Source organism: Balaenoptera physalus (assembly GCF_965194825.1).
Source record: "Balaenoptera physalus genome assembly, chromosome: 4".
Classification (NCBI taxonomy): Eukaryota; Metazoa; Chordata; class Mammalia; order Artiodactyla; family Balaenopteridae; genus Balaenoptera; species Balaenoptera physalus.
Window position 1 is genome coordinate 2,316,305 of NC_138891.1, and position 15,047 is coordinate 2,331,351.

Genomic DNA, 15,047 nt, shown 5'->3' on the forward strand with positions numbered 1-15,047 from the left:
GCTGCCACTGACACAGCACATGTATCAATGTAATTATGGGTTACAAATCTTTGCCAAGAGAGGAAGTAACATTTATCTGATATTCACTTACTGTGAGAATTCAAAACAAATTTGAATTTTGATACCACTTTGGTACTCTATGTGTACCTGATCTGTTCCCCTTGACTGAGGCTCCTTTGAGGAAATTAGCATTTGCTTTGGACTTAGCTTTAAATCCATAACAGGTGGTGGCATTGGAGATATTTAGCAAAGACTTATGCCAGTAAAATTCAGTTGCCACTAAACATGGATGAGTAATTCTCACCATTGAAATTTAAAGAGATTCTGGGTCCTCTTCAAATATCATCAATTTTAACAAAGTAACTCACAGTCTTATTATACTAGATAGATAAAATAACATGTACATTGTAGCAAGTAATTAGATGCTAGCTACTCTCTATAGCAGGCACTAACAATTAGTAAACGCATTCATGGAGGTTCAATTTGGAACTTTTGTATATACATCTACTAATTGTACTTTAAATGAACTAGCCAAACCTCATTAAAAATCAATAGTATTTATCAGCAAATGAATTTCATATATGCTCAAGCAATATTTAGATTTATAAACTGTAAGACCCACACCGAAAGACGATTCTGGAGTCAAATCCTAACTATGAAAGACTTTCTCCTTCTCTCCTACGGCACCTAGAACAAAAAGTGGGTGCTGATTAAATAATGACTGTCACGATTTCTCAGAATTCTTTAGTCTCACTCCTTGCTACAGCTATTACACACGACCAAAACTTAGCCACTGTGGGTCTGAATATGAGGGTGCATATGTGTGTCAGTCCCACAAGGAAAGGACTATGATATATTTACACCAGAAGCTGTTTGCCTGACTACGTGTTTCCCCACACAAGTCATTCCCACATGCTTCATCCTCACTAACAGAACACGCCTTTATGTTTGGGAGTCAGGCAGAGAAGACTTGATTTCTGGGAAGGTGGACCCAGCCCCTGATCTAGGGATGGGCATGAGCTCATGTGTTATAAGGGGGTATCTTCTGCGAAAGAATTTTCTAATAAGAGAAGGGTTACGTGAGGAGAAGTGCTCTTTGCAACAGAACCTCCTGTGGCTGGCCTGTGAATCTGTGTCAACTGTACTGTGGTGCTTGAAGTTGCTGCCGCCACCTTAAAACTTTGTTGGAAAGACCAAGAGACCTTAACCTAGCACCTTGACATTTTTGATTCTGGAATTAGCCTACAACTGCTGGCCGCTGGATGTCTCACTGCCGGCCGCTGGATGTCTCAGTATATGAGAAAAGTGTGACTCTTTCTATGCATAACTGATGGTTTTATTTTGCTGTTATTTCTTTTTATTTGAGTGTCTATTTGAATTTTATAATCATTTCCATAAATTGAAACCAGTCACATGGGTTGTGATATTTTTTTCAGCAGTGTTCAGATGAGTCAGTTTAGATGTAAGTAATGGAGAAGCTTGGGTTCAACAAAGGCTGGGGTTTTACCAGGTGATCATAATAAAGGAAAAAGTAAACAAGGGAGTTCTGGTGTTTAAAAAAATGATTATAATGAGGATCATAAAATCTAAGCAAAATGAAGAGGAAAGAGAACATGGTGGGGGGGTGGTCATATGAGATCTTAGGTCTTCATGAGGTCAGAGAACTCTTGCAGTGTGCATATTACAATAAACAAATTGGAAATATAGGAGAGGGTGCGTAAGCACTGGAATGCAGGCAATTAGAATACGACAAGTCCTTGGGTATGACGCTGGGAGTGGGGGATAAGTGCGGCAGAGCAAAGGATTGGAAATGTGGAGGTCAAAGTCCAGAGAGATCAAGTTGACCACAAAAAGAATGATCACACACTCACGAGAGCATGCACATACGAGATATCGTTCATATGTGGCTAATATACTTAAACATCCATTTCCATCCTCCTTCATATCCGCTTCCCACCATCTCTGCCTTGTGGTGGTTGATCTCTACGGATTACATTACTCAGGCCCCCTAGTTCTGTGGCTTTCAGTTGGTCTGGACCAAGGGAAAGCGGAGGGGAAATGAAAGTTGGAGAAATTATCCCCCTTCCCCATCTCTTCCTGACTGTGGTTCTGGCAGTGGCTGAGCACCAGGCTTACAGCTCCTGATGGAGGGATGTCCCTCTTCCACAGCTCCAAGCTCTCTCCCTCATGGCTGTGCCTTCCAGCCTAGAAGTGGCAGTAGCTTTGCACAAGGTTCTCAATCAATTCTTTCCCTAACACTGCTCACACCCCTCAAAATAGTTCCTTCACTTAACTTTCATCAATTAAACTTTTTGAGTGTACTACACAGGACCCTAGACAACTTCAGTCAGTTTCACAATCTATATTGACAGAATAATGAATAATACAAAAAATAATATATTAAGGAAAGTATCAAATAGTTTGATACCTAGTATAAAATCATGAGATATTTAACAATATTTTGGATTCTAATTGAACTGCAAAGTTTTCAAAACCAGAACTGTCCTTAACAATCAAAACCTAATCAAAATGCAAATTCATATTCCAAATTATTTTCAATACAGAGAGGTTATATGACTTATTTATTGGGAAATTTTGCATCAGGGAGACAAACTCTATTTTAATTTGTCCCTGTCTGATGGTCCTTGTGGAATCTGAGCTCTCACAACCTTCCATTCAAACCCAATTTTATCTGGAGAAATAGCCTATATTATATGTAAAGTAGAACCTACAAAATGTAAAATTTTGCTCAGGGAAGATACATTGAAACTGTTTACCTTTCAACTTATCCTAATTTCTATAGCAATTTCCCCTTTCCTTTGATATATTTCTGACATTCTTAGATTTAAAAATCACCTAAAATTTCTTATCATTTATCATTTCATAAAAATAAAACTACTTACAGATGATTTTAATAAAGGCAATGCCATATCATCCAGAGGCCCATGGGGAGACATAATTTCATATGATCCCATGCAGCTACTTTTTTTTTTATTTTAAAACTTTTTGTCACTCTAGTGCCAGATGTATATTTCATTATTATTTCTGACATTGGCCACAAACAGTAAAATTTACCTTTCCAGTGGTTAAAAACTCCATTCAAGGTTATTATACCTCTCTTGGAGATACCACTATAAAGATAGAACTCTGATAGGAATGTTCACATATACCGGGAGACAGAAGAATAAATACCATGAACCTTATCTTTTCTATTTGTACAAGTAGCAGAAAATATTTGACACAAACATTCTTATTTCCATTTGTCACACAACGCTTTTAACAACATACCATCAGCTCATATACCAAGAGGTTGCCATTGATGTTATGTGTCAGGAAGATGCTTTTCTGATGACCTTTAAATATCACAATCCCAAGTGATGATGCAGAATGACTTTCTTTTATCCCAGGACCTTCTTTAAAAAATTCAAATGCTTTGGGGTATGTCATCAGGCCAATGATGCAGTGTTATATCTTTTGCAAGACATCAGAGGAAGAAAAGGCTGTTAAACCTTGAATGTCAATTGTTACATTTTACCAAGCTATTTTTACCTTGTGTATTTGTAACATTTTTCATCTAAAGAGCACAAAGGGCTTTGTACAAAAGAGTACCAAGGACCCCCAATATTCCAAAACTGTTGAGAGAAGGTGCAATATGGGTGGGGGGCAGCTGTGCATCAATATAAATTTTTCTTCAGTTAATTATCCCCTATCATGATGACAATGAGAATAAATTTTAAACCAGACTGCCCCATCTGTCAGGTGCCATAATTCATGGATAAATCTGTGACACTTACCAAACCCTCACGCACAGATCAGGTCCTTATACTCCCAACAGGAGACACTGCTACTGAGCCAGCTGTCAGTATGTGCACACCATGTGAGAGGGGATATTTCCTCCACTTCATTTCTGTAAGCCAGATCCCATGGGATAATAAAAGAGGTCATTTTTTTTTCTTCTAAAATTCCTATTTCTTGGCATGTATCTGTAATAATATGGATAAAATTATTTCCCAGAATTATTCCTGGGAAAAATACTGTGTGTATTTGGAAAAAATCTTTTACTAAGTTACCTAAGGTGGAGGAAAGACCCAAAAGGCATACTAGAGGCAACATACATCAACAAAATATCTTAAGTATCTTCAAAGAAGTAGGGAGAGGAAAATACAACTAAAGGGCATTTTGATCCTTGAGCACAGTGGTCAGTGGGGCTCACAAATATGAGAGCAGAGCAGAATTGTTCCACCTAATAGGGAATATCCTAACATTGTTTAAAGAAAATGCAGGAAACAAGAGGGACCATGAAGACAGTTGTCTAATGGATTTATGAAGACTGTGAGCAATATAATGTAACTATAATTGCAACGTGTAATGAAAACCCTCTCTTTCTCCCCTATAAAATCAACATAAAATTTTACATGACTCAATAATAATTTTGATGTGATTGGCTCATTCAAGAGAATGTAAAGAATAATGGGTGCAAGGCAAAATCAGAAGAATTTCAACATTTGACATCTTTTTAGATAAGGAAAGGTATTCACTTCTTCAAGGACTTTTTCTCTGCTTTCTTGTGCCAAGAAAAAGTGTTGATTAGTCTTACTTTGTCTTGTCATGGTGCAATGGAATATGTCTTATAGCCCTTTATATTTGAAGGACAAAAGAAGAACATTTGCCTGTAGAAAAACCTTATTTAAAAAAAAATACTAGTAGCACTAACCTTCTAGCTCTGTAGAACCTAATTCTTCAACAGCTGAAAATTTTATTTTCCCAGTTGGAATCTAATTTTAGAAATTATCTTGAAAGAGTCAAGAAACTTCTAGTTTCCACTTGGGATGTAGACACCTGGGGAGAGCGGTACTCCCAAGCTTACAACCACAATAATTATAATAAAAAAAGCCACACAAACTGCAAGTTGATAAGTTTTCTTGAACACATCAGAAAGCAGATGTTGCTAGAAACCAACCAGCTAAAATCTAAGGAGACAGATGCATGTAGGAAGAGATGGGACTTGAATACTTGTTCACCTGGAGCAGATGAAGCCTGACACTGGCAAGAATAATTCAGCTAGGATAGTTAATAAGCCGGTGGAGGCTGAATAGGGGCTGGTGAGAGACTGTGCAGCCATAGAAGATGAAGATATAGAAAGTTCCAAGCTTCCTTTTCAAACTCTCCTCCACAGACTCCATCATGCTCTCAGAAAAAAATGACCAGTGAGAGTCCCAAGAAAGCATCCCTCATGGTGCAGGCTGAGGAGAGTCAAAGAGCAGCCACTGTGGGAGAAACTCAGATCCAACCCAAATCTTCTCCCCTGTCTCTCCTGTGGGGAAAAAAAAAAAATCTATAATCTCTCTAGTGAAAGACATCCAACACTCTCACCCTGAGGGCAGTGGTGTAAACCTATTGCAGCCTGGGAAGAAAAAAAAAAAACCCTCTAGCTTTGGGGAAAGATAAGGAATGTGTGCTGGATCTAGAAGCACAGTTGAGGGATGGAGCGAAGCACTGGGAAGGTTGTACCTGAGACCAACAGACACAGCACCTGACTATGACTGAGACAGAGTCAGAATACCAGGCTAACAAGCATAAATTGAAAAAGTAACAATAGAGTACTTCTAGAATAACTGAAAGAGTATGGAAACAGGCATTATCTGAGGTACAGTGCAAAGGAAAGACCTAAAGCTGGAGGATGAAGCAGATATTAAGTAAAACCTCCTGGCAAACCAGCCCCCACCTGAAAGATAAAGTATCATCAAAGGAATTTAAAGCCTGTGGGGCATCGAGGGTAAAGATAGTAACAGCAAACCTGGAAAACTTTCCAACTCCTGGCTGGATTAATTTAAACATGCACATTAAAGAATTAGCAGGGGGTAAAAAGACCTAGCAGAAGGAAAGGCATCATGTCCTTTTGTAAGCGTAAAAACTCAGTTGCTATTATCCAACACATGATGTCTCATTTTTGACAAAAAATCATGAGATGTAAAAAAAGGCAAGACAAAACAACACACTGCTGAGAGACAAAGCAATCAGACAGATATGACACTGATGCTGGAAATTAGTGGTAATTTAAATGTTATGATTAATATGTCAAATAAAATGATTAATATTAATTCTGATTAATTTTGATTAGTAAGCTAAAGGATCTAATATAAGAGGAGTAAAATCTGCATGATCAGATGGGAAATTTCAGTATAGACTCAAAAACTATAAGAAATCATTAAATGGAAATACCAGAAATGAAAAACGCACTAACAGAGATGAATGACATCAGTGGGTTCGTGAGTAGGGTTGACATACACTAAGATAGAATCAGTAAAGTGGAAGACAAGTCATTAGAAATTATCCAAACTGAAGCTAAAAAAATAGTGTGAAAATAAAAACATGACTGATCCTTTTATCATTATATAGTATTCTTCTTTATCTTGAAAAATTATATATATATATAAAATACTGATTCACTTTGCTGTACAGCAGAAATTAATGCAACATTGTAAATCAACTATACTTCAATTAAAAAATAAATAAACAGGACAGAGCATTCAAGAACTGTGGAATGATATCAAATAGCCCACTAGTCTAACAAGGATAAGACAGAGATAACGGGGCAAAACAAAAATTTTTTTAAATAATGGCTTAGAATATTCTAGAATAACTGATGCTAAGCCACAGATCAAAGAGTATCAGAGAATATCAAGCAATATAAATATGTAAAAATCACATATAAGAATATTAGTCAACTTCTGAAGACAAAAGATAAAGAGAAGATCTTGATACAGACATGGTTGGGGGGGGAATTACACATACAAAACACAGATGAGAATTAGAGTCATTTCCTGCCAGAAACCATGCAAACTATAATATAATAAAGGGATATTTTTAGGGTACTGAAAGAAAAATGGTTTACTTACTAAGAATAAGTTTACCCAGTATCTGTATCAGTTAAAAAATACTTTTAATGAAAGAGAAATACTTTCTCAGACAAACAAATACTGAAAGAATTCATTACTAGCAAACTTACTCTAAAAGGAACGGTAAAGGAAGTTCTTTAGTTAGAAGGAATATGAAATCAAATAGAAACTTGAATCTACATAAGGAAATGAATAGGACTAGAAATGGAATAAATGAAAGTAAAATAAAATTCTTTTTTCTTATTTTTTGATAGCTCTAAAAGATAAGTCATTGTTCAGAGCAAAAATGGTTGTAATGTATTGTGTGTTTACAGCAAAGATAAATCTAACATGTGTGACATCAATAGCTCAAAGTTTGAGAAGGAGGAATTGGGAATCTACTGTTTAAGTTTCCTAAAGTCCTTAACTAAACATTAAGTAGTATAGTAGTATTTGAAAGTAGACTCTGGTTAAAGTTATATCTTGTAAACCTTACAGCAACCACTAAAAAATTTAACAAGAGGTATAAATAATAAGTTAAGATTTGGGATAAATGTTTAACCCATGAGAAGGCAGAAAAATAGGGGGAAAAAGCAGATGTAACAAATTGATAACAGCTACCAAGAAGACATATTTTAAACCAATTATATCAATAATTACATTAAATATGACAGGTTTAAACATATAAATTAAGTAAGAGATTGTCAGATTGGGTAAAAAGGAAAGTTCCAACTATATACCATCTACAAGCAATCCACTTTAAATATAAAAATATAAATAGGTTAAAAGTAAAATTATGGGGAAAGATAAACCATGCAAACATAAATCAAATGAAAGCTGAAGTGGCTATATTAGTATCACACAAAGTGTACTTCAGAACCAGGAGGGTTATTCAGTACAAACATTAAGAATTATAAAGAGATCAATCTTCTGTGAAACATAATTCCATACTAGTGCATGCAACAGAGTTTCAACTAACAACAGAGTTTCAAAGTGTATGAAGCAAAAACTACTGGATTTGAAAGTAGAAGTACACAAACTCTCAATAATAATTAGATACTGTAACACTTTTAGTAACTGATGGAACAAGTAGACAGAAAATCACTAAGATATAGAGGAGCTGATTAAGTCTAGAAACCAGTTTGATCTAATTGATATTTATAGAACAGTCAAGCCAACAATAGCAGACGGTACATTATTTTCAAGTATACATGAAACATTCATCAAGATAGACCATATTCTACATCTTAACAAATTTGAAAGAATAGAAATCATACAAAATTAAGTTCTTGGAAAATAATTCAATTATACTATGAATCAGTAACAGAAAGCTATCTGGAAAGTCCTTAAATATATGTAAAAATTTAACAAAGACAGTTCTTCATAACCCATAAGTCAAAGATGGTATTTTAGAAAATTGAAAATATTTTTAACTCATAGAAAATAAATATTAAACCTATCAAAGCTTATTGTATAAAACTTAAGCAGTGCTTGGAGAGAAATTTATAGCATAAATTTTTATTTTAAAGAAGAATAAATGTCACAAATAAGTAATCTTCCTCTTCAAGAGACTAGGAAATGATTAAATTAAACCTTAGCAAGCAAACAGAAGGAAATAATAAAAAGCAGAAATCAGTGAAACTGGAGATAGAAAAGCAATAGAGAAAAATCAGTGAAACTAAAAGCTGTTCCTTTTCTTTAAAAAAATCAAAAAATTAATAAAACTCTAGCCAGACTAACCAAGAAACTGAGAGAAGAAACAAATTACTAATATCAGAAATGAAAGGTGAAAAGACTATTATAGAGATCCCACAGGGTTATTAAAAGAATGATGTGGGACTACTGTAAACAACCCTATGCTCATAAATTCAAGAACCTGGATGGAACGAGCCAATTCCTTGAAAGACACAAAATGCCAATACTTGCTCAAGAAATAAGTAGATAACTGGAATAGCACATATCTATAAAAAATATTAAATTCACAGTTAAACCTTCCAACAAAGAAAACCTTTGTTGCAGATGAGTTCTACCAGAACTTTAAGAAAAATGATACCAATTCTACAAAATCTCTTCTAGAAAACGGTAGGGAAGACTACACTTCCAAACTCATCTTATGAGGTCAGCATTACCCTAATATTAAAATGAGACAAAGTCATTATAAGAAGAGAAAACTAAGAAGAGGAACAGTATTCTTCATGTAAAAGATACAAATATCTCCTATAAAATGTTAGCTAATCAAACCCAGAAAAATATAGAAAGGATAATATATATCTAACAAGTGAGTTTATCCCAAGAATGCGAGGCTGTTTCCATACTCAAAAAATCAAAGTAATTTACTATATTAACAGACTAAAGAAGGAAATACAAATGCTTATCTCAACTGATGCAGAAACAGCATTGGATAAGTTTCAACATTAATTCAGGATAAAAACTTTCAGCAAACTAGGAATAGAAGGGATCTTTCTTAATCTGGTATAAGGCATCTACATAAAACCTGTAGCTAACATCATTTAGTAAAAACATGAATGCTTTATCCCTACGACAGTTAAGAAGAAATGGATAGTCCCTCTACCACTTTATTTAACATCTTACTGGAAGAAGTAGCCAGTGCAATAAGACAAGAAAAAGGGGGAAAGAAGTCATAATAACAGGAAAAGAAATAACAAAAAATGTCTCTGTTTACAGGCAACATGATTGGCCACATAGAAAATTCCAACAAATTTACACAACTAGAACTAGTAATTAAGTTTGGCACAGATGCAGGATACAAGATCAATAGGGATGTTAAAAAGAAAAACAATCCACTTTGGTTGTCAAACCCCAGTATGCCATTGATAATTTGAAGTGAGGGCCAACAGCATTTAGTAGGGCACATAAGGTAAAGAGGTTTCCGTTTGCTTGTTTTATGTTTTATTTTGTTTTGCTTTTTGCCTGAAGAATTGGAAGGATGGGGTTGTCAATTAGGGGCAGTGGGGAAAAGGAGATGTTTGACTTGGGGACATGCCGAGTTCAAGAATTTCTTTTAGATATTAAATTGGCAACAGGTGTACAAGATCTGGAGTTTAGGAGAGATCCTCCCAACCTGAACAGCATCAACAAATGGCTGGTATTTAAAGACAAGCAGAACCGGGTGAAGTCGCTCAGGAGAGGAGAACACACAGGAGGAGGTGGGATGGAGGGGACCCTCAGCTGTGCCAGAATTTAGAGAATGACCCCTTTTATGAATATGCCATGTGTGCTCATCAAAGAATGCACATTCTCTTTTTATTGTTCATGTTTTTGTTAATTCTTTATCTCTCAGTTCCTTGAATGTGTTAAAATTTCCAGAGTAAATTTTTGACTTCTTTGCTCCTCTCAGTAATTCTCTCATTTGCTGTTTTCTCTAATAGACTTTACCTTTCAGAAACAGCTTTAGATTTACAGAAAAATTGATAAGATAGTACAGAGAGTGCCCATACACTCCAGCACATGGCTTCCCGTGTAATTAACACCTTACACAAGTATGGTATATTTGTTACAATTAATAAACCAATATTGCTACATTATCATTAACCAAATAGTATATTTGGCTCTCCTTAGTTTTTTTTTTTTTTAAAGCTCCTAGATATTTAATTTTTATTTTATATTTATTTTTGGCTGTGTTGGGTCTTCGTTTCTGTGTAGGGGCTCTCTCCAGTTGCGGCAAGCGGGGGCCACTCCTCATCGCGGTGCGCGGGCCTCTCACTGTCGTGGCCTCTCTTGTTGTGGAGCACAAGCTCCAGACGTGCAGGCTCAGTAGTTGTGGCTCACGGGCCCAGTTGCTCCGCGGCATGTGGGATCTTCCCAGACCAGGGCTCGAACCTGCGTCCCCTGCATTGGCAGGCAGACTCTCAACCGCTGTGCCACCAGGGAAGCCCTCGCCTTAGTTTTTAACCTAATGTCTTTTTTTCTGTTCCAGGATCCCATCCAGGACACCACATTACATTTATTCTCATGTCTCTTTAGGCTCCTCTGGACTATGACAGTTTCTCAGACTTTTTCCTTGTTTTCGATGACCTTGGCAGTTTTGAGGAATAACTGGACAGGTGTACTGCAGGGTGTCCCTCTACTGGAATTTCCTTAGTCAGGGGTTATGCGTGTTGTGGAGTAAAGTGACATTTTCATCACTTCATATCAACATGATTCATGACTACTGATAGCGACTTTGATCACCTGGCTGAAGCTGTGTTTGTCGGGTTTCTCCACCATAGAGTTATGCTTTGCCCTCTCTTTCCATACAGCATTCTTTGGACAAAGTCACTGTGTACGGCTCACATTTAAGGAGTGGGGAGTTAGGCTCCACCTCCTTTAATGCAGAATTTCTACATAAATTAATTGTTCATCTATGTTGTCATATATTGAAGAACTTTCTTTTTTAAGGCTAAATAATATTCCGTTGTATGTATTCACATTTTCTTTATCCATTCATCTGTCGTTGGACATTTAGGTTGTTTCCATGTCTTGGTTATTACGAACAGTGCTGCAATGAACACAGGGGTGCAGATATCTCTTCAAGATCCTAATTTCAATTCTTTTGGATAAATACCCAGGAGTGGAATTGCTGAATCATGTGGCAGTTCTATTTTTAATTTTTTTGAGCAACTTCTATATTGTTATCCATATCAGCTGTTCCATTTTACATTTCCACCAAGAGGGTACAAGTCTTCCCTTTTCTCTACACCCTCATGAATACTTTCCTTTTGTTTTTTTAATAATAGCCATCCTAACAGGAATGAGGTGATATTTCATTGTGGTTGTGATTTGCATTTTCCTCATGATCAGTGATATTGAATATTTTTTCATAAACCTATTATTGGCCATTTGTATGTTTTCTTTGGAGAAATGTATATTCAAGTCCTTTGCACATTAAAAAAATTAGGTTGTTAGTGTTTTTCCTTTGAGTTGTGGGAGCACGTATATATTTTGCAAATTGACTCCCTTTCTGATATAAAGTTTGCAAATATTTTCTCCCATTCTGTAGGTTGCCCTTTCACTCTGATGAATGTTGTCTTTGCTGAGCAGAAGTTTTTGAGTTTATTGTAGTCCCACTTGTCTATTTTTGCTTTTGTTGCCTGTACTTTTGATGTTGTAGCCATTAATGTACTGCCACAATCAATATCATGAAGCTTTTCTCTGTTTTCTTCTAGGAGTTTTAGTTCAAGTCTCATGTTTAAGTCTTAGACCGTTTTGAGTTGATTTTGTGTATGGTTTAAGGTTAAGTCTCTAATTTCATTCTTTTGCCTGTGGATATTCAGTTTTCTGAGCATTATTTGTTAAAGAGACTATCCTTTCCCCATTGTCATTGTTGATACCAGTTGTAACTTCTTGATCTACTGCATTTTTTTTCTCTTAATATCCCTCTTTTACTTATATGATTTTACTCTTAAATTCTATGTTGTCTGATATTAAAATTGCTATGCCAGGTTACTTCAGATTTGTATTTATCCATCTGCATTCTCTACCACTTTATTTTCAAACCTTCTGAATATTATTGTTTAAATATGCCTCTTGTAGGCAACATATTGGTGAATTTCTTTAATGCAGTCTGAAAAGTTCTCTCTTTAAATGGTGGGTTGAAACTTTACATTCATAATAATTATAGTCATCATTTGATATGGTGGGACATTTTTGACATTCTATTTAATTTTTTCTATTTACCATGCTTTCTTGTTTCTTCATCTTCTTTTTTTATCTTCTCTGTATGTTGACTGAACTTCCATCTGCTGGTTTAAAAGTTATACATTCTGTTTGGGGTCTTCATCTAGCTATCCTTGACTATTAAGATATACACTTACATTTTATCCTTCCCTGTAAATTTCTTAATCGTATCAGATTCTAATATTTTTTTAAACCAGAAATGTACATCATGTGCTCCCAGCTCCCTCTGGTCTCTCATACCCATGACACTGTTCATCCCAAACCCACCATGTAGGTGTCATCTAGAACTGCACTGTCTACTAGAGTAGCCACAAGCCACACGTGGCTATTTATCTTTAAATTTAAGCTAATTACAATTGAATAAGTAAAAGATTCAGTTCCCTTGTCACACCAATCACTTTGTAAGTGTTCAATAGCTGCGTATGGCAGAGACAGAGAAGACCTCCATTAACTCAGAGACTTCTATTAGACTGTGCTTTTCTAGACTTTTATTCTACATTGTTTTGAATATATTTTTGCTTGGTTGCTTACTCTTTAAAAAACAGTAAACCTTACTGAATTATTTTCTTATTCTTACTTTGCATATATTTTATAGCAGCTATCTGGAAAAACTTCTTTCAACAGAGTCTTTGTGTGGAGAATCCTATGAGGCATTTTACAAATGAGCATATCTCTATTTTGACTTTGCATTTAAACGATAAATCATCTGGCCATAAACCCTAAGATAAAATATTCCTCCCTTGTCATTCTGGTAGTTTAATTCTATTGCTTTTTTTTTCATCCAGTAGTTGCCACGGAGAACTCAGTACTAGTCTGACATTTGTTCATTGTAGATATTGTGCATGAACTCTCTCTCTCTCTGTGTTATTCTTTAGTAACATTTTAATGGGTCTCATCATTTGGTTTGCTTTTTTTTTTAATTGAAGTATAGTTGATTTACAATGTTGTGTTTCGCTTGTTTTTCAATTGTTCCGGTGAGTTCTGTTAATTTCTGCCCAGCATTTTTCTTCACTTTTTGGAAATTTTCAGTATTTTTTTTCATATATTTCTCCCCCTTTATTTTTTCTCTATTTTGGGATCTTTGTTATAGCCAATTTGGCATTTTATTGTTCTCTTTTTTCACTTTGCTATGAATGCATTTTGGACCTGATCTTTCAGTTCAGTAATGCTTTCTTTGACTACTCTTTTATATTTACCTCATCCACTGGGGTCAACTATTTCATGTCTTCCTTTGGTTCTTCTCTACCGGCTAATTTTTGTTTCATGTTTCCAATATCCTCTCATATTTTTCAAGGTTAATTATTATATTTGCTTTAACTTCTTGTTTTGTCTGTTCCTTGTTTTATCTTTACTGGTTTGTCCCATTTATTATTCTTTTATAGTGCTGTGTTCCTCAAATGTCTCAATCGCCTCTGTGGGTGTAGATTCCATTTAGTGTTTACTAACTTGGCTAGAAATGCAAGTCCCTGTGGGGGGAAAGAAGTCAAGGGTTTGAGCTCCAACTTAAAGGGTCTGGTCCTGACCTCCTTAGTTGAGAGTTAGGAGAATGTCTCTTGGGTCTGGGAGGAACTTTTTCGTGGAGTTTGGGAAGGCAGAAAACTTTCTGTGTGGGATATGTTAAACCTACTCATCCTACTGACATATTTTCTATGAAATCATTACCTTGATGCGTTTCATAAATGTTTTATCCTATATCAACTCTCTTTTGCTGCTTTACAAACCACCACAACACAGAGTGGTTTAAAACAACAATTTTTCATTAACTATTACAATTCTGTGTGTTGACTTGTCTCAGCTAGGAAGCTCTCATGAATTTGCTATCAGCTGCAGGCTGGTCAGGAGTACAGGGCTGTATTAGACTGGACATCCGTATGGTTCCCTCACATGACTGGCAGTTGCTGTTGGCTGCTGGCTGAGGTTATCAACCAGGAGCTGACACGTGACTTCTCTATGTGGTTTGGATTTCTCAGAGAATGACGACCAGGTTCTGAGAGAAAGTATTTCAAGGATCAACTTTCCAAGGGACCCAGGAAGAAGCTAACAGGCTTATTATGATGTAGCATGGGAAGTCTCAGAATGTCACTCCCACTGCATTCGACTGGCCAAGCAAATCTCTAAGTCCAGCTGAGTTTCAAGGGGAAGAGCAGCCTGCACAGACAGGGAAGGAAGGAATTGGTGGCGACCATTGTGGGAGACTAACTTCCACGTACATTTTCCTTTGGAATTGCATCCCTGTTCTCTGACATATGCCAACATGGAATAATTCTCTCTGTGACCTCCATAAATGAAAACTACTGACTACTGTTTTTTGCCTTCACCCATCAGTTTTATATTGGGTTATTAAAAATAAAAATCACCATTATGTCAGTAGGGTATCTGTATGCATTTTATCTTGGAGCAGTGCATTCTACATTGTGTGTGTGTGTGTGTGTGTGTGTGTGTGTGTGTGTGTGTGCGCTCATATGTTTACACACATAGTCCCTCCCTTCTCCC